This window comes from Eurosta solidaginis, chromosome 5 (assembly GCF_040869045.1).
Source record: "Eurosta solidaginis isolate ZX-2024a chromosome 5, ASM4086904v1, whole genome shotgun sequence".
NCBI lineage: Eukaryota > Metazoa > Arthropoda > Insecta > Diptera > Tephritidae > Eurosta > Eurosta solidaginis.
The window spans coordinates 4,918,938-4,938,911 of NC_090323.1; the positions used below are offsets into that span (position 1 = coordinate 4,918,938).

Here is a 19,974-nt window from a genome sequence, read left to right on the forward strand (position 1 = left end):
GTATAAGACCCCCAAGAATGATAAGGCCCATCTTAGCATGTAAAAAGTCGTCTAGTAATCAATGAGTTATTAAGAGATATGATCTGAAGAACGTCTTTGCCTAAACCTCAAACTTTTTGTCAGCTACTTTGTCATCTTGTGCCACTGTACATTGTCGTTTCAACGTCATTAGTAAAGCTGTTCAAGTAGACGTTACCATATACAGTGCCGTCAACAGCGTCGTCTCAGTCGCAGTCATTATTGCCATTTATGTTTGTGTTGTTTAGACGGGAACGTACGATGTCAAAAACCAATACCACGGCAACTACACCGGCGCATACGAACGGCATGTCGGATGATTGTTTTGGCTTACTAGCGGCTGATTGTGTTGATTCCCACAGCCGTTGCCATCACCATCGTCATTGCCATCATCGTCGTCAACACAGTTCACTTTAAGTTATTCACAGCAAAAACGTTTTACAGATTGCTTCAGTATGAAATTTTCTTTTGGACGAACTGGATGATTCCGGTAGAAGTGCGCACACGCTTTATGTAATTTGTTCGGTCGGTCGAACAGACAGTTGTATCGTCGTCTTACATTACAGGCCTGACCTGTTTCACGCTGTTGTGCCTTTCGAACGCACAAAAATACTATTTTTAGTGAACGTTAAACACGTGAAGAGCGGGGTCTGAGCGGGGTGCATAAATATCGAGTGTGACAAAACAACAGAGCGACAAAATGCCTACGACTAAGTGCAATTTGTTGAACGCTTTTGTTTTCTGACAATACGTTCTACAAAAGTTAGTGTGAATAAAGTGCAAAACAGATGTTGATTGTGCAAAAATTTGCTGAATTTATAAAATTTTTTGTATTCGAAACAGTTATGAAATTTTGTGAAATTCGACAACTTTGAAAAAAAAGAAAAAAAAAAAGAGTGAGTAAGTCAAGTGGTGTAGTTTTTATCGTGTATGGTGTGTTTAAGATTCTGCCCTGCGAAAAAAAAAACATCATCATCATCACCAAAAACAACAACATTCAAATCATCATCATGCAAGTCATTTGAGAACTTGCCTTGTACCGACTGCTTCCTTCTTTGGTACAAATATTTAGATTAACTTTTGTTTTATTATAAATTTTTGATTTTTAATTTATTACATTTTGTTGTGACCACAAACAAACACGGCTCTCGAATTTCGAGCTCAAAGTACGTTTTTAGATATGATGAACTCAAGTTGGCGTAATTGTGTCAGCCGCAGGCGTTCAAGCGGTTCGCCTGGCTGGATAGCTGGCTGTAAAAGTCAATGAGGCCAGTTAGGAAAGCAGGAGCCACCAACACTGAAAATGCAAAAGAAAACGCACTTGAAAATACAAGGAAATGGACAAACAAACACAGACACACGGTTGAGGTTGCGTATGTGCGTGTATATACTATATACATATGTATATCCACTAGAGCCAGTCGCGCAATAGGAAACTGCAATGAATCCAGTCTGGACTAGACTCGAATGCTGTTGGCTGCCTGTCTCGTTGTGTTAGCAATTGTAAGGCACTCGGTCACCAAAGACATTCATCATTCAACAGCCTTTTGCATGTTGGAACGATTGGTGTAGTCAGAAACTTAGCCATTATCGTTGTACAAGGGTTGGTACGTAAGTTTCATTGTTCTTGGTGTTGTTGGCTCCGTTAGGGTAAAAGTTTGAATTATCTTGGAACGATTACTCGTCATCCCTTATCAATTTTGGTTTTAGGCAAACTGGTTTCGTCGCTGCGCCATCTTCAGTGTACTTTTCTGGTTCAATAAACTGATCATTAAAATGCTGTTAGTTCCACAAAGAAAACATTTCATTACAAAATGGATGCATGTGTTCGATAATTTCTGGAAAGATTTATTCGAGAAACCATAGTGGTCAAAACGATTGACCGTCCGAAAATCATGGATCCACCCATGAAAATCATCTACTCTTATATGCTGCTCACGGACTCTTATCGTATAGAAACTATCGACCAGAGTGGTACGGTCTTCGTTGAAGTAGTTGACTGAAATGCCATAAAGTACAACGTCAATAGGAACTAAATTATCTCATAAGATACACGATGCAATTTGATGGAATAAAGCTCTCGGCAATTCCTTGATGATGAAAATGGCGTATTGAGTTCCCATTTATGCCTTGAGCCCTGTAACGAAAATTATTTACTATATCATAAGAAATCGATCAAAGCCTTCGTAGATTGAAGGCACATTGAGATTCATGCAGCTATCTCAATGTTTTCTGTCCTCAACTAAGTATAAGCCAAAGCTAAGGGAAATATGAGCCCCGCTCCAAAGCCGACTCCGGTAATCAAATGGAATGCGACTAAAGAAACGTTATAACCTGCATCCGCAGAAATTCTGTGCAGCTTGGCCTAGGTGAAGTGTGACGGATAGCAGGGATTCTCTAATTCCATCTTATAAGAACGCGGCGGGTAGCTCCATATGAACACCACTGGGTTATCTATTGAGGAAATCTGAGGCAAACACTATAAGGGCAATGAACTTGCTATGAACAAACCGTGGTCTCAAGTTTCCTATGACTATGTTTGCGTAGAAAAGGAACAAGATTCTCAGACTAAATAAATCTACAACGGATAGTACTTTTGCTATCGCACCGATGCTTCGACAATCGGCTATACCAACAAGCTTCCACTGCAGAAGCTGTTAGAACCACAATTTTTTAGAGAGTCTGACGGAGGTAAGAGATGTGGATCTTTCGCCCCTGCTTAAGCTGAAATGATAAATTACTTAATTAGAGATTAATTGGAAATATCAGATAAGACGAATATACCGCCGCCTGGCAATGTCCTCAAGTGGAGGCGTGGGAACATGGACGCAAAAACCTGTTAATAAATATTTCATTGCGCTGCAGTACCTCACAACTTAAATATCCACCCTCGTATGTTTTGTAGTTCTAGTGGACGAGGAAGTCAAGCCGGCTATGTAGCTATGGCGGTGGTGGAGTTTTCAGGAAATTAGATATTCACCAGAACAGTAGGAAATGAAAGAAAAACGCAAATTTATGTATACAACGAAGCTTACTTAGGATATGCCTGCTGGTGCCTGGTGCTATCTTGGCTGCTGTGCCAAGCTTAAAAAGCAGTAAAATCCAGTGAGCACATCAAGATTCTGCATTGTACAATAAATAGCAGCATTTAATATGACGTAGTTTAATGCAACAAAAAAAAAAAAAGATCCTCCTTTGGTCTTACATCATTGCCTTGTTATGGGATAGGAAGTAAGGAATAAATATTCATCGGAAATGAAATAAATTTTAACTAATAACGAACACAACAGCAGACATCACACGCCACATCCGCCTGTTGTATGATTTTATACTTCTATGCCCACCTTATGCTTAGCAGACTTTAGCTATTTTGCTTGCGAGTCTACTTCATACCTCTAAACTTTTTTGCTACTCAAAAATTGATTGAATTGCACAGATATTAAATAACGTCCCTTTTGACGTTATTTCTTCAAGTCTGCCATCTTCCAACCACCACCAGCCATGCAAAAACGGTAAGGCAAGTTTTGCATATGGACTACCAGTTTGTGCCAGCCATTTTCTCTTCTTCATCTCTCTTCATGCTTGTACCATAATGCCTGCCTGTCAAGGAAACGGTTTTTTATTCCACTCTGCAAAAATGGATTTTTCATTGAATTGAAGAATTGTATTTATGTATGAGCGGATGTATTGGTTGAGATTAGACGAATTGTTGGGGGCGTTAGGGTAAGGAAAATCGAATGCATGTCAATGAAGTGTCATAAACCGTGATTGAAGCGAGTATTTGAAGGATAAAAAATGATGGAATGTAGCCTCAAGTGGGTGACGTGAAATAAAGTGATTGGATAAGCGTTGAACGGTGATGGTAATTAGGGTAACAGTTTTTATATGCATTGGTATGCCAACGGTACTTATTCAGTGATATTAACTTTGTTAGAGATGGATATATATATGGGGTATTCCATCCCATTTCGACCAATTTTGAACCCGACCCCTTTAGAATTGGCTGAAAGTTTTTCTTCTTTTTCTAGCTTACGAAAGACGTTTTTCAGAATTTTTTCAAATTTTTTCATCCAACTCAAAAAAAGTTATGAATTTAAAAAAAAACACCGTTTTTGTTTTCAAAATGCTATAACTTTCTCAAAAATTGACCGTTTGGGATCTTTTTTTTTAATTTGTTTTTTGAAATGTACTTTTCGGAAAAAATACAAAAAAATGTTTAAAGTTTTTTTTTTAATTTTTCAGTTTTTCGAGATTTTTCGAATTTCGCCATTTTTTTTTCTCATAAAAAACTTCAATCAATTCTGCAATCATCCCCACTAATCCCGGAGTGGCCGATTTTTTTTTATATTTTTTTTTATTTAATTGAAAAAAAATTTTCAAAAATAAAAAATTTTTTTTTATCAATTTTATTTATTTATTTATTTTTAAATTTGTTTTTAAATGTACTTTTCGGAAAAAATACAAACAAATTTTTAAAGTTTTTTTTTTAATTTTTCAGTTTTTCGAGATTTTTCGAATTTCGCCATTTTTTTTCTCATAAAAAACTTCAATCAATTCTGCAATCATCCCCACTAATCCCGGAGTGGGCCGATTTTTTTTATATTTTTTTTATTTAATTAATAAAATTAATCTACGATTAAAATAACCAGGATTAATGACTGACACAGTAACATGTAAGTTTAATCGTAGATTACCATAATATATAAAGAAAAGAATACTTAAAAATCATTTTCTTACATTTTTTGTTATATAAATAAAATTGATAAAAAAAAATTTTTATTTTTGAAAATTTTTTTTTCAATTAAATAAAAAAAATATAAAAAAAAAATCGGCCCACTCCGGGATTAGTGGGGATGATTGCAGAATTGATTGAAGTTTTTTATGAGAAAAAAAATGGCGAAATTCGAAAAATCTCGAAAAACTGAAAAATTAAAAAAAAACTTTAAAAATTTTTTTGTATTTTTTCCGAAAAGTACATTTCAAAAAACAAATTAAAAAAAAAGATCCCAAACGGTCAATTTTTGAAAAAGTTAGAGCATTTTGAAAACAAAAACGGTGTTTTTTTAATTCATAACTTTTTTTGAGTTGGATGAAAAAATTTGAAAAAATTCTGAAAAACGTCTTTCGTAAGATAGAAAGAGAAGAAAAACTTTCAGCCAATTCTTAAGGGGTCGGGTTCAAAATTGGTCGAAATGGGAAGGAATACCCCATATATATATATATATATATATATATGTGTGTGTGTGTGTATAAGGGAGGGGTGAGAGCGTAGTAAGTGTAGGTTAGATTTTCAAAGGAACAGCCCTTGTTCGAAAAAAGCAAAGACTCTTTCACCTGATAAGACTACAATAAAATATTATATAGCTTCTATCTTCACAATTATTTCTCCGCATGTCTCCGCCGTTCCATGGCCGGGAAGCCAGTACCAAAACAGTTTTAGGGAGTCTTTATGATAAGCAAGTCGGTCGCTGGGTAGATGTGACAGGATTTTTTAAAGAACAATCAAGCTCGAACAGAACCGAAGTAATTTAAGCCAAAGCCGATCTCAAAATTTTCATACGGACCGAATAATAGCCGTGCTCCTTGGAGTCCGTATAGGCCGGTATAAGCTTTAAGTACTGTTAATTGATATTGCTTGTTTTGTTAGATAAATCTGTCTACTTTTAGCCTAATGAGGGCGACTATTAAGACAAATAACTCTTCCATACTATCGAGGACCATCTTAAAAGAAAAGAACGGGAAGTATACTCCCGGGCGACCTTGGGCGAGAGGTCGAACGAACTAATAACGAAGTATTTGACTTTCCTGAACTTTAAGATTTTGCTAAAGATAATTTTTTTATTTGTTAAACTTCGATCGTTAGCTGGTTTTAAAGGTGTGGAATATGAGCCTTGAACCGATTGGACCGTCATGTGAAAAGTTATAACCACGGAAGACATATATAAGCGCGATCGACCTCAAAACTTCTTGGGACTGTATTTGCAGTTTTCATAACCACAATAACAAGTCAGGTAGATAACGTACTTAAAAGCGAAACCAGTACTTATTTTCTTCTAAGGTGGAATGGGAGGAGGGTTTGATCATAGGTCTCCAAAAACTGGAAGTCTTTGCTATCTCGCATACGCATTGCGAGCATAATTGTGCTTTGGAAAGTAGAGTCCTGCATAAGATAGTGGCACCGTCTGGGCTATACTCAGTCTTATTAGCTTCCTGCCTCTTGCAGTGTCATCCATGCATATATTTATGTGATTAAGAGAACAGCCATACAGTTGCATGGTAGTAAAGTCTCAGATATCAAAATATTTGTAAAGCCGGATATATTGCGGAGCAGTCGAGTTCATAGAGTTTATCAAACTCTCCATTGAAGGGACGTATTTGCTGATGGCGCAGACCTCTGGTCTTTCTCATGGAATGCACCATTAAAGAAAATAGCTTGCTGTGGACCAACTATGTGATTGTGAGATGTCAATGCCCATGTTTTGACCCAGAAGGTTAGAGCTTCCTTCCCAAATAGACCAAATCTGCTGTGAAAGTACTTTCCGATTTCATCACAGGTCACAGTGCTATAGCACCGTTTCTACGACCTTGGCGTATAGCTACACACCACCTCTAAAAAAGCTGTCAGGGAGAGTTTTCTATTCATCTTTTTCCATGCCGATGTCCAGGACTAATTTTTCTGGGCGCACGGTATCTCGACGGTCTGAAGAATGTAAACAAGGTAGTTCTTTCGCTTCTACTTATGTAAGTTCATATGAAAAGCATGTGGATGAGTGATGATTGGTTAAACGAATTTGCCTCGACCTGGCCTTCGTCAGCGCTTTCACGATAACGAAAAGTGTCTCCAACCTAACCTAACAGGAAAGCTAGTAGCTACCCCATTAAGGATAAAACTTCATCTTAACGATTCCAAGTGAATTGCTCCTTATAAAGAGAAATATTTACGATTATCAAATAAGCATAAGAATTTGAAATAATGGCGCTGGTGCATAATACCCTTTTTACCATTCTAGTTGCATAGAAACTGAGAAGTGAGAACAATTTTTTTGCTGATATGACCGGTGCCTTATTCGAAAACCAAAATGTGGTCCAGTAGTTTTACCGTCTTTTATAGTTCGTAGCTCGATTTCTGGAGGGATACTGCTGGCTAGCTTAAGGGACACCTCACTGTATGGCAACTATCTGAAATCCTTTTCACCACTTTCAAGATATTTTCTGGGCTTATTTTGTTTTGTTGATTTTCCGACAGGGTGGATAAATGATGTATATTGGAACTATTTTCTGTCATCCCTTGTTGACAAAGGTTGACTGAAAATCGTTCCAAAATATTTTCTGGACTTAGTAATTTATAATGAGAACTATTTTCAACTTTAAGTATAATTATTTCCAACTGAATACCAAAAATTGTTAAAAATAAGAAAAAGTTACGTGTCAATTATGCCCGAATTCGTTGAAAGGTTTGAAATTTGTATCGACAAAGATTTTCTCCATAAATCGTTTAACTTTCCGCTTTAACACCTTTTCACGTATTTAATTGAGTTTGAAATTGAAGTGACCCAAAAAACCAAAACTACACAAAGAAACAATATGTGATATGAATTAAGAAGTCTCGATAAATTTGTTTATTTTATTATTATGGCATATAAACATTGATTATATAGATAAACATTTCAAAAGTGTAGAGTAACACCACACGCAAGTAATTTATTCAATTTTAATAAATAAAGTAATGAATACTTTATAAACGAACTTTAATTTATGGATTATTGAGATCACGCTGGTAAACGCAAACTTCGGCTTTGAAAGAAGTTATGGGAGATTGATTTCATATTGGCGCATTGGACACACAACTGTTTTCTTCATACAAAGACAAGATTTAAACTTTGTATAACAGATGGTCATTTAGCACATTTTTTTCCGACATTTCTGCGCCTATAAATGATTTCAATTGTATTTAAGACAAAAATAGCGATTGCTCATCACCACACGATTCTACCCACTATTTAAACATTTTTTATTTGTTAGCTTTCGTATTTATTGCACAACATAAAACCGCATTTGACTGCATTGAACTAATTTTTATTTTATTTTTATGTTAACTGATTTCCCGCTTGGTCGCTCAGTTAGTTTTCCACTGGCTACCTGCTGGTTGGTTGCCTCAGTAAGTTAGTAAGTGACTGCCCGTGGCAGGCATGACTGAGATTTTTAACGTTGCGTTTTACTATTCCACAGCCTATTTAGTTAGCTTTCCGTACTTTCCGTACTTTTCATACAAATACTATATTTAATCAATATTTTCAACATAGCAAACCACATTTTCTACATTCTCTTCATTTTGAATGTTGCATTATGGATTTTGTGTTGCCGGTTGCCAAGCGAATAAAATGTTCAGTCAGTTAACATCGATTTTTTTTTGCTGTTGTTTTTATTTAGTAAAGTTTCTATTTCTAACTTGAAGTTACTGCTTTTATAACTTTTATTCCTATGTATTTTTCTACAATAATTATTGTTGCTCTGTTACTGTGAATTCTGCTGCGCTTGGTTAGCAATCGTTAGCATATTTGTTGATTTCATTTTTGTGCGACCAAGCAAAACGTTGCGGCCAGCGGCAGCGCTTCAAAAAACGAAAATGTAATATTGAGTTAACAATTGAAATTCTGGTGGAATCGCGTATTATATACCCAGCTGTGGGTTCGCAAGAACACAACTAAATTGTGAATATCAACAATTCCACTTTATTTATCAAGTTTTTACTACTTTTGCAACTTCATCGACACCTGTTGTATAAAATATTGTTTCCGCCAATTTTTCACTTTCGAGGAAAACACTCTGTGTAAACTCAAAACGCTTACTTACACAAATTCGCAAATGTTGTATGTGTACCCATCAGGAGCATTTGTACATGCTCGAGTCTCCGGATGCAATTTTTTAATAGAGGCGACCAGCATTAAAAGTGGTTCCTACATGAATTTCTCTCTTGAATACTCCTAGGGTTCTCTTTGTCTTCCAAACAGTAAAGACACTCTTTGGTTCTTTGCCGGAAATTCATTCGGCACGTTCCGGCATCCAACCAATCTTCTCGGTATGGAGTAGATTTGACCAAGTTACACCTTTTAGGTCCCCCGCATGCTTGATAAACGGTTGAGCTCGAATTAAGATGAGCTATTTTAAAGAAATGTTTTAAATATTCCCATATTTGATACCGTCTTATGATAGATAAGTTGTTCCGGTCGCAACTTTCCCAAGAATCTTACTTCAGTCTCTTAACTCTTTGTCAAAACTTAGTCGCTATTTAAATAGAACTAACGTTCCCGGCAAACATTATCCGACTCCTACTCAAACTCCCACTCTCACTCCCAATCTCACTTCCACCTCAAATCCCATTTCCACTTAACATTCACTTCCGTCATCTCTACCTCACCCGCCTTAATTTTCTTTAATTGTAACCTCTATACCGAATATTGGAAATCTACTTTAAATAATTTCAGATACATATGGCGAACCTAAAGTTTTTCCTGGTAGAGGCGTGACAGCGCTCACTTTTCCAAAACTCTAGACAAAGTACAAATACTCAAATACCAATAGCTTGAGTCAGAATCGCATTTTTAGCCAAATGAAATTTGAATTGCCTAGGGCGTGGCCCGGCACACTTTTCAAAAAATTTGTATAGCCAGAAATATACCGAGTGACCACGAGCACCTACTGTGAAAGTTTCAGCCAGATCCATTTTAATGTATAAGATTTTAATGGAAAAGCTGCTGAAGTAAAATTTCTTGACCGGATATGAATTCGGATCGGTAGGGTTCTAGACCAGCCTCATTTTCCATTTAAATCCTTTCTATGTATAATCATCTAATTCCGAATATCTTTTCATACCCATAAGAGGGCCCACAAATAGCTCGATTACTCTTTGATGTGCCATTTTAAAGTAAACGAACCTTGCTTATATGCGCAACTGGTTATAAAAAAATATGAGAAAAATACACTACAACTAACTGACTCGACACGCTGACTAACTGTTTGACTGACAATTAGAATTGGAATACTAGCACAGCGTCGAGCGGCTATAATTGCTAAGTTGACGGCTAGTAACGCGATAATAACCAAGGCAGCATGACAAAACAACAAAAACAACTTAAATAATGCTGTTACACTTAGCGACAACAACAACATTAGCTTTACCTACCAACAAGTAATTTTTTATATAAAAAAAACGTTGCTGTTGTTTACTTAATTGAACCGCGTGATTTTTCAACGCTTTTTATTGTAATTTTTTATAGCTGTTGCCGTGTGTGGGAGCCTCGAGTTACACACGCTCAGTGATTCGCAGTCATTTACACACGCCAAGTCACCAACTCGTATCGGTTTGTCGATCAGTCAGCAACTCAATTGGTGAGTGATTAGAGGCAGCAACTAAAATTGGCGCCAAATAAAATTCCCTTTATACGCGCCCAAGATTTGCAGAGCTCAACTCACTAGCGGATGGCTCAACACGGTTGCTGATGAAGTTTATTGTTCAACACAAAGTATTAGGCCGTTAATTGGTGCCGCTATTTAATATAAACGTGAAGAATACTAAGTGCAAGTGTAGAGTTTTAAATATTTGCCTATTTGTTTACGTTCTTTCATAACTGTCAGGTTTGTTGATCCCACCGCCTATATAAAAGTCACTCAGTTTGTCTGTCAAGCAGTCAAGTCATCCACTCCATAAACCCTAAAACTCATTTTACTCGCTTTACATTATTCTCTCGTTTGTTTACTATTCACGCGCTGCACGATCATCTGTGATCCACACCATGACTTGCATCATTCAACTCCACTCCCATCTCACACACAGTCCCACCTGCCATGTTTGATTTTTGTTTGGCGCTGTGCATTTCGTTCATATCTTTTTGCTATATCTAGCCGCTAGGGTTTCGTTTGCATTGCACTTTTGTCATTCTACGTGCTCTGACTTAGACTATGGCTGTGGTTTCGTCTTGAGCTCTGATTCTGCGGCGCTTTTTTCTTTTGATCTTCCTGACGGCTTGTTTTTTCCGCTTTTTGTATTCAGTATTTGCTCTCTTTCTATTGGCATTTCCTTCTTGTTATTACTTGCGGCACTGTTGTGTCATTAGCGTGATATCTTTCGTGTTTTATCTTTCCGCTACCGGACATACAAAAAAACAACTAACAATAAGTGCATAAGTAAATTAAAAGATTTGTTGTGTTCTTAGTATACAATAGTATTTTTGTAGAAGAGCTTTCTTCTAATTCCTACGAATTGGATTAAGTAAACTTTAGTTTAGGATTGTTAAAAATTTTTTCGTTTAGACTAAAACTTTGAAAGACAATAGAACAATCTTGCTCAAAACTGAGATCCTAGATTGGCTTTCGCTCTCGGTGTTTGTCTGTTTGTTCTATAAGATTCCTGATCTGTTTGACTTAGTTAGTCGTTTCTATGTAGGCAGTGAAACCATATCACATAAATACAATCTTCAGATTAAGCTGACACATTACGGTATCGCACAGTTATTTTTATCCAGTTTTTTACTTATTCAATTATCTTGACACATCTAATGAACATCTCTCCGCATGGTGCCTATATTCCAAAAAAACCAAACGGTAAATTTGGTGACAAAAGAGAAAAAGCGATGACATCTTGGATTCCTAAACTTCACCTGGTGACTGTGATATGATATCACAGCTTTAAAATTATTATGTGAGATCATCAACTAGACAAGTTTTGTTGTTAAATCGATGGTATAAATATGCAAATCCCATCAATAAATTTATGATAGAATCTTTTGTGCTCTCACTGGGTTACTGTCCAAACAATAAAATAACACTCCTGCTGCGCCCCGCATCACATACTGAAACTGCATCTATTGTGGAAGCTTGTATCGATCCAGCTAAACTGTTACTTGTTCACACCAGACAATATCGTATTTTTTCTATTTCTTATTCAACAATCATCAAATGGACAGCTAACTAGTCGATCACAGTATTGAATGCCATTTCATATTCCATTTTCAGTTCTCTACGCTGCCGGTGGCTTTTTTGCTTTTGAGTGCTGTTCTGCGCAGCTAACGTCAACGCCGTGTCAACGAAATAGACCGGCCCACGGGCGCCTAGCAAGTCGAACCTGATCTTATGATCGTATACATTTGATCTATACACATTCACAAAATAGAATGGTATTAAGAAAAAGAAAAATAAAATTGAAACTCAATGAGGAGTGTGCTGTTGCTTAGCCGCTCCTCTAGCTTTAGTTTTGTTGTTTGACCTTACACAGCCGGTAGCAAAAACAAAAACAGGTTTCGAATATATGATTATAGAGGGATGTTGTTAGTCTTTTTCTTTCTTTTGTATTTCTTTTACTTGAATGCTTCTTAGTTATAGTATTTTATCTATGTTTAACTATTCTTATTAATATTTTATTAGTGCGTAAAATGACTAACTAACTGGTTAGTTGACGACATGTTTTTTACATTTATAGCTGTTGATTTTATTTCTATTTGCCGTGTGAATGTGTGTTCAACGCAAAAGTGGCGATCGGTTCCAATGATAGGCCAAAAAAAAAAAAAAACACAAATACAATGAACATAAGCGTGATATTTTTATAAAACTTAACGCAGCAAGTGTAGCTAGTTTTGCAAGAAATTACGAAGTGCAAAATAGAAAATTAATTGCAGAAATGAAATCAAGATTTTTAAATAGAACGAGGATTGCATCTTTAAATAAAAAATGTTAAGTAAAAATTCTTTTGGATTTTTTTTTTCGTTCGGCATTAGGATCAATAGAAGGAATCGAAAGGGAACCAATAATTTTTTGTAGTATAGTTATTAAGAAAAATGAAATGAAATAAAAATAATCAGATCAAAAATTATTACAAACCATTATTGCTAAGAACCTGAGCTCGAATTTGTACCAAAAAACGTGTAAGTTAACGGGCTGACAAACAACACAAATCTTAAAAAAATTGTTGTGTAAAAATGTAGAATCGTATCAAGGTCACTACAGTTACGGTTGACCTTGAATAACTTTTGAAACAATTGTTTCCAGCTCTTTTGAGAATTCTTGCAAAATTGAGTGCGTTTTTAGGAGCTGAATTGTTTCTAATTAAATGGGAATGAGTTTATTTGACAAACTGACGACTTTACGTAAATTATTTTATAGTAATATAATCTGTAGACTGGCCCAAGCTCACTCAACTTTACAACGATGATATATTCTTCAAAGCTGCAATCTACGGGGGACTATCGCTGCCCAGTCATAAATTTATACCACGTGAAGTGACTTCAAGGCAGCCAGATGTGTGAATGAAAATTATCACCAGTTTCAATAAAAAGTATTTAAATCTGTCTTCTTAGAAGAGGATAATTAAGTGTATCTCCATTGTGCTAAACGCAGAAACACTTCTATTGATCAAGTAGTCTTTGCCAATATTACTCTGAAAATATCGGAAACTAGTGCTTCCCTAATTGATTCATAAGAGCAATTGACATTTGACATAGCAGCCATGATTATTATTACTGCCGTCTGAAATATTCTCCACAAGATATCCCAGAGCCTGACTAAATAATTCAGTTTTGAGAGCGAAAATTGTGGTTCTGCAAAGTCCATCATATTGAGGAAGTTGTATAATCCTTTCTATTCCACAAAATTCACTTACAACGTATTAAAATCAAACTGTTTGTCATCACTTGTTTTTACGTCAAATTTTATGGCTTGGCAGAGCGAGAGTTTCAAATGTTAGATGGTTCTGGCTTATTCGCGTATTACATTCTAGAATCTTTAGCTGGTGTATCGGTATTCCCTATTATCTTAAACACATTGACATTAGCCGTGTTTTTTAACACGCGCGTATACGTTTCGTTTGCGCGTGTTAAAAAACGCCTATCTTCGCTTAGATAATGCTTAGGAGACCCATCTAGCGGCTGTGGTAAAACAACTAGCTACAGCAACAGGGTGTACCGAAAAGCGGAGACGCAACGCTCTGATGGCCATAGGGTATATATAACATATAGCTGAATCAGTTGCGATGAATTGTGGACACACATATAATACATAGAATTAGTGTACAGGGTGAAACAAAGACACATATTTCAGTTACATCTGAGTATAATGCGTATTGAAATTTAGTAGGACAAAATTTATGCGCAGCAATTTCAGAGGTGTATTTATAGTTTGTCTCTTATCAGTCAATATAAAGTTTAAGCGTAAACGGATATACGCGTGTTAAAAAACACGGCTAATATCGCCGTTCTCTTTCTTTCTGCACACGTTGTTGCATGTTGTTATGTGTTGCTTTCGTTATCCTTCTTATGCTTACGTTGTTATTGTTTTAGCAACGTCTTTTCACTATTAGTGGCCGGAGTACATGTATGTATATATCTAGGTACTAGAGTACTTGAAGACTTAACTAGGTAGCCGCCATCTTACATTTGCAATATATTTGATTTTAAATGAATTGAGCTCAAATATTAATTTACACAGATTTTTCGGTCAAAAATAATTTTCTTGTGCAAAAATTTGCTTAACTAACAAATTAATGTTTAATACGATAGCAGGTCAAACAAAATTTCATACAATCAAAATAAATTGCATTCGAACAAATACAGATAAATTTTGTGCAAAATGAATACACTGGATCACAAATTCCAATTTTTTTTGTGCACCAGAGACGCCATTATGAAATTCCTATGTAAAATCACCCCCTGATTTCGAAAATCAAGGTTATTTTTAATTCTATGGTAACGTTTTTGAGATATTTACGAATAACGGTTTTTTCCAAAAAAAAAAATTGGGTCCACTTAATCATATATATCTCAAGATCGAATTGAGCAAAACGGTTCGAAGCTTTTAAAAGGTAATAAAATTTGCTATAAACTGCGCATGCAACACTTTTTGCTAGGCTCTTCAGATTCAAAGATAAAAAACAATCATTACGGATTTTTTCCATTTTTTTTGTAAAACTATAAAAAAAATTATACTTTGCGAGGAATGATCTCGAAAAGTTTTTATTTTTTTGCAGATTTGTTTTTTTCTCTCTAAGCTCTGTTTTATTACTAAAAAAATAAGCTTCCATTCAACAAAATCGTTGGACTAATACAAAAGTTATTAGCATTGAAGTAAATATATCCATTTAATACTTAAGTACCCTACTGGTACATATGTGTTAATATTCGCTAACTAACGGATATACTCCCTTGGTATGACCAATTGGCGCCGGTTCGGTGGAGCGAAGGAGCTACTGGCGCGCCTTGTTGGACGGCCATAACCGTTTAGACGGTTAAGCGCCAATTAAGTAAGTAAGTAAGTAACACATATGTACCAGTAGGGTACTTTAGCATTAAATGGATATATTTACTTGAATGCTTATAACTTTTGTATTAGTCCATCGATTTTGTTGAATGAAAGCTTATTTTTTTTTAATAAACCAGAGCTTAGAGGGAAACAAAAAAATCTGCAAAAACTAACTGATATACGAATACTCACACATATGTACCAGTAGGGTACTTAAGTATTAAATGGGAATATTTACATGAATGCTTATAACTTTTGTATTAGTCCATCGATTTTGTTGAATGAAAGCATATTTTTTTTGTAATAAAACAAGAGCTTAGAGAGAAAAAAACAAATCTGCAAAAAAATAAAAAGTTTTCGAGATCCTGCCTCGCAAAGTACAATTTTGTTGTATGCACAGTTTATAGAAAATTTTATTACCTTTTAAAAGCTTCGAACCGTTTTGGAATTGCTCAATTCTTAATTAAGTTGACCGAATTTTATTTTTTTTTTTTTGAAAAAACCGTTATTCTTAAATATCTCAAAAACGTTACCAGGGGGTGATTTTACATAGGAATTTCATAATGGCGTCTCTGATGCATTTTGGCTGTAAACCAGTGATATTAAACATACAAAACAGATAAAAAAATTTCATTTTAAATCAAAAACGCCGAGCCTTTTGCTGACTCACTTTGTTGATGAACTGAGTGAGTGGCCTCCGCTTTAAACCAGCTTTCATTTTTTGTATATTTTGGCTGAATTTTTAACTTTTGTTTTGGACTATAGCCAATCTCTGTGAGCACCAGTGACGCCTTCCGGTGATGGAGGGTGTTGTTGAACTTGCTGAAGGTTATTGCAGAGGGATAAATGTTGGTTAAATATCCGACAAACGACACGCTTGATTCGGCAATCAAATAATTTGTCACTATACATGATTCCTAATCCGGCGGCGTAAAAGTAAAAAAAGCAAATTGTTTAATATCAAAATTATAATTAAGACTTTTTATGCGCATTTTCGAAACCACAAAAAAAAAAAAAAACAAATAAAATAAATAAATAAATGGAAACACGATTGATGTTTTTTAGGCAGACGCGTAAATAAAATTGTAGCTAATTTAATGAAATGAACTTCGTGTTGATCTTTGGCTAAATATTCGCTCAGTCAATAAATGCAAATAAAAAAGCTGCGTAGCGAAATAAAAAATACCAAATGCATAAAAACTTTAAATGGGCAAATGGGCATTAGAAGCACGCACAATTTAAAAACGGCAAATACTAATGAAAACAAAACAACAAATTTATTATTCTATTTTTTGCTATTGTTTTTCTTGTTTTATTAGGAGTGGCATTGTGTTGTGTTATTTATGTATTAATGTGTTATACAGGGTGGCAAATATGCAAATGACTTGCTGATTTTATGTCTCATTTACAAACGCAGTTGGTTTTTGTTTTTTGTTTTTTTTTTTTTTATATCAACACTGCTGGTATTTGGGTATGTTTCATTTTATGGTGAAAGGCTTTGCCAACTTAGAAAACAATAAAAAGGTAGTGAAGTTTTAATAGCGAAAGATATTTGTGTTTATGGAAGTGGGAATAATGCGGTTACCAGCATTTTTTTAAACAAATTTACATATCCGTGAGCAGTAGAACTGAGGAAATTAATTCTTACCTCTTTTTCTAATTTAATTAAAGCTTACAACTGTTTGCATTATTTCAATAGTAGTAGTAGTAAGTATTACTTCGAAAAGAGCTGGGCAACCTTGGAAACAGCATGACATATACAACTTTACAACGTAGTTATACAACACTAATGTGAACTGCCTAAATTTTTTAATTATTATTATAAAATCTTATTTTTCCAAGTCATTATACTCAGTGCTTGAGTCTCCTTATATGGTTGCGTCTACACGCGCCTAGATTAGTCGCGTATCACATTCTTCACAATTTCGCTGATGCATCGGGATCTCCTCTTTATTATGTGTCGAGATCTTTTCATTATCTTAATGAAAACAAAAGTATAAAAGACCAGTTAAAACTATTGATAGTTTTATTTGGTAATATCCTGAGTATTATTAGTTATTAAATCTGTCAAAACTATTTTTATTTAACCTAGTTTGAAACTGTCATTAGCCAATATACTTTGTCACCTATAATACGAGCATATGTTATTGTGAATATTGACTGCTAAGCGAAATTTCACCTTACCTTGGATGCCGTTGCAAAAAAATATCTCAGAAAACTTTTAATAACGTCATATTTTAGAACTTGTTTCAAAATCGCCCAATCTCGGTATTTAGTTGAAGAACACCCTATCTCAGAATTTGTTTCAAAGACGCCTTATCTGAGCTTAAGTTCAACACATTTTCCCATTAGCTGAGGCGTTATGGAAACAAATCTGAGATAGGACGTTTTTGAAACAAACTCTGAAATAAGATGGTTTTGAAAAATATACTCAGACAAACCGTTTCTGAACTATGAGCTAATATTGCACTCAGTCGGTGATATATTCTTAAACATGTTTCAAAGTACTTACCGAACATTCTCAAAATGTACAGAAAATGGTTCCTACACGAAATAAAAATAGTTTCGACGATTATCTGCCTATGCAAATAGATCATTCATTTAAAAAACTGTAGTGACATTTATGTGATGATTCATCATTTCAGAGATGAGCTTTTGAGAAAAATTTTAAGATAACAATTTTTGAATCCTTCGCTGAGATAGAAAGGTCCCTCAGCTTTCGATGTACTTTCATACGCTGTTCCCTTAGAAGACTCTTTGTTCGACGCCATGTATAAAAGGCACTAGAAGGGGCTGAGTACGGGTGACGTTGTTGCCGTTCTAGTCGCTCTCTCGCTTACCAAGCGATCACTGTGAAAAGTTTTGCAGTAAAAAGAGCGTCCCTGTATGAAAAACGATTTGTAGTCCACCCTGTTTGTATGCACAATTCAAGTCGTAATATTCAACATAAATTTAGTTAAAGGACTTTAGTGTTTTTACAGGCTTAATAAATACTTATAAACTATACATAATACATATATGTTTGTTTAATTACAATTACATAAATAAGCAAAAGTCATATGTTTCTTAACCGTTTTATTTGTATGTTTTTTCTTCGCATTTAATTTGTTGTTGGCATGTTCCTTGACTCCCTAGCCGTTCAGCTGCCGAAACATACAAGTTGTTCATGCACTTGTCACATATTTCTCAGCGATTTTTTCTACGTAAAACTTATGTAGTTGTAGCTGTATTTGTGCTAGTAGTATTCACCGTGTTTTTTGCGCTTTAATTTTTCCACATATTTTGGCTGTTTTTCCTTGTGCATACTTTTGACTTTTTTGTTGTTGGAGTTGGTAGGCGTTAAATATACTACACGTTTGTTCAAGTAGTGAGAAAATTTAAAAAGAGCAAAAGAAATAAAGGTACAAGCTCAATCACTAAATTGTTGCCAAAAAAAAAAAAAACAAATGTTGAAATGGAACTTGTAAAAAATTAAATAAAAAATTAATTAAAAATAAAAAGATGATAAAAAAATTTTAAGGACTACCTTTATATAAATGGACCAAAAAATAGAAGACAATTTTTCCTTTAATACAGACATAGTCTTGTTGAATTTTGACTAAAAAACTTTAACAATAGCTCTTGTAAAAAAATTTTGGGATTTAAAATTATAAAGGTGGAACGCAATCATTCAATTTAAGGCAAACCATGTACTTGGGATTAACTAATTGATTATTTAAAATTTAAACACGCATTCTACCTTTATAATTTTAAATCCCACAATTCTTTTACAAGAGCTATTGTTAAAGTTTTTAGTCAAAATTCAACAAGACTATGTCTGTAGTAAAGGAAAAATTTTCTTCTATTTTTTGGTCCATTTATATAAAGGTAGTCCTTAAAATTTGTTTATCATCTTTTTATTTTAAATTTTTTAGTACTGCCTACAAAAAGGTAATTGCAATTTTGATTAGTAATTTAAGTAATTCCTAAGTGAAAATTCTTATCTTTATTTATTTGTTCAAAATAGCAAGATTTAATAGAATTAGTGGAATTTTCGCTGACAAGACTGGCGAAAACAACAGAATTCCACCTCGTTTGTCAGCTACTTAATTTGCATAGCTGAAAATCGTGGTGAGGGTCGCGTACACCTAAAAGTATGCAAGGACGTGCATTGAGTTGGGCATTCAACGAGATGGAATTCTACAACGCCTGCAACACTCAGGAGGCTAGCCATGAAGGTATGGCCTAAGGTTCGATTGCAAGATTCCCAATTTAAAACTAGTTTTCTCAATATCTGGATCCATGCTCCACTTTTTTTGATAAAATATTGCATTGTCACCGGGTTCTGACTTACGGCCCAAATTTCATGTCTCTAGCTCATCGGGAAGTTACTCGAAAATCGATTGCAAGATTCTCCCCGTTTTTAAAGGATTTGCAGTTATCTTGACTAGCGCGCCACTTAACGGAACTTTGTTTTCTATAAGTGGTATTGTCACCAGGCCTCTAACTAACTGCAAGCTTCAAGTCTCTAGGTAACCGGGAAGTTAGTTAAAAGTGGATTGAAGGATTCCCAAATTAAAATTGGTTTTCTTACCAATCCGCGTGCGCCACCTAGCGAATTTTTTTTGATCAAATTTTGCATTGTCACCGGGTTCCGACCCACGGGCCAAGCTCCAAGTCTCTAGCTCATCG

The 19,974-nt window shown here is 35.0% G+C and overlaps 1 protein-coding gene across 4 annotated transcripts in view; it reads left to right on the plus strand.

The window, feature by feature from the left end:
- The first annotated feature begins 365 nt into the window (after nucleotides 1–365).
- Mob2 (MOB kinase activator 2) overlaps nucleotides 366–19,974 on the plus strand; it is a 113,822-nt gene continuing 94,213 nt past the window's right edge. For 2 of the 4 annotated variants that reach the window (XM_067791092.1, XM_067791094.1), the window contains exon 1: nucleotides 366–918. The gene's annotated coding sequence lies outside the window, so the exon portion shown is untranslated. The remainder of the gene's footprint in view (nucleotides 919–19,974) is intronic. The other 2 variants (XM_067791091.1, XM_067791093.1) reach the window with 1 other exon arrangement.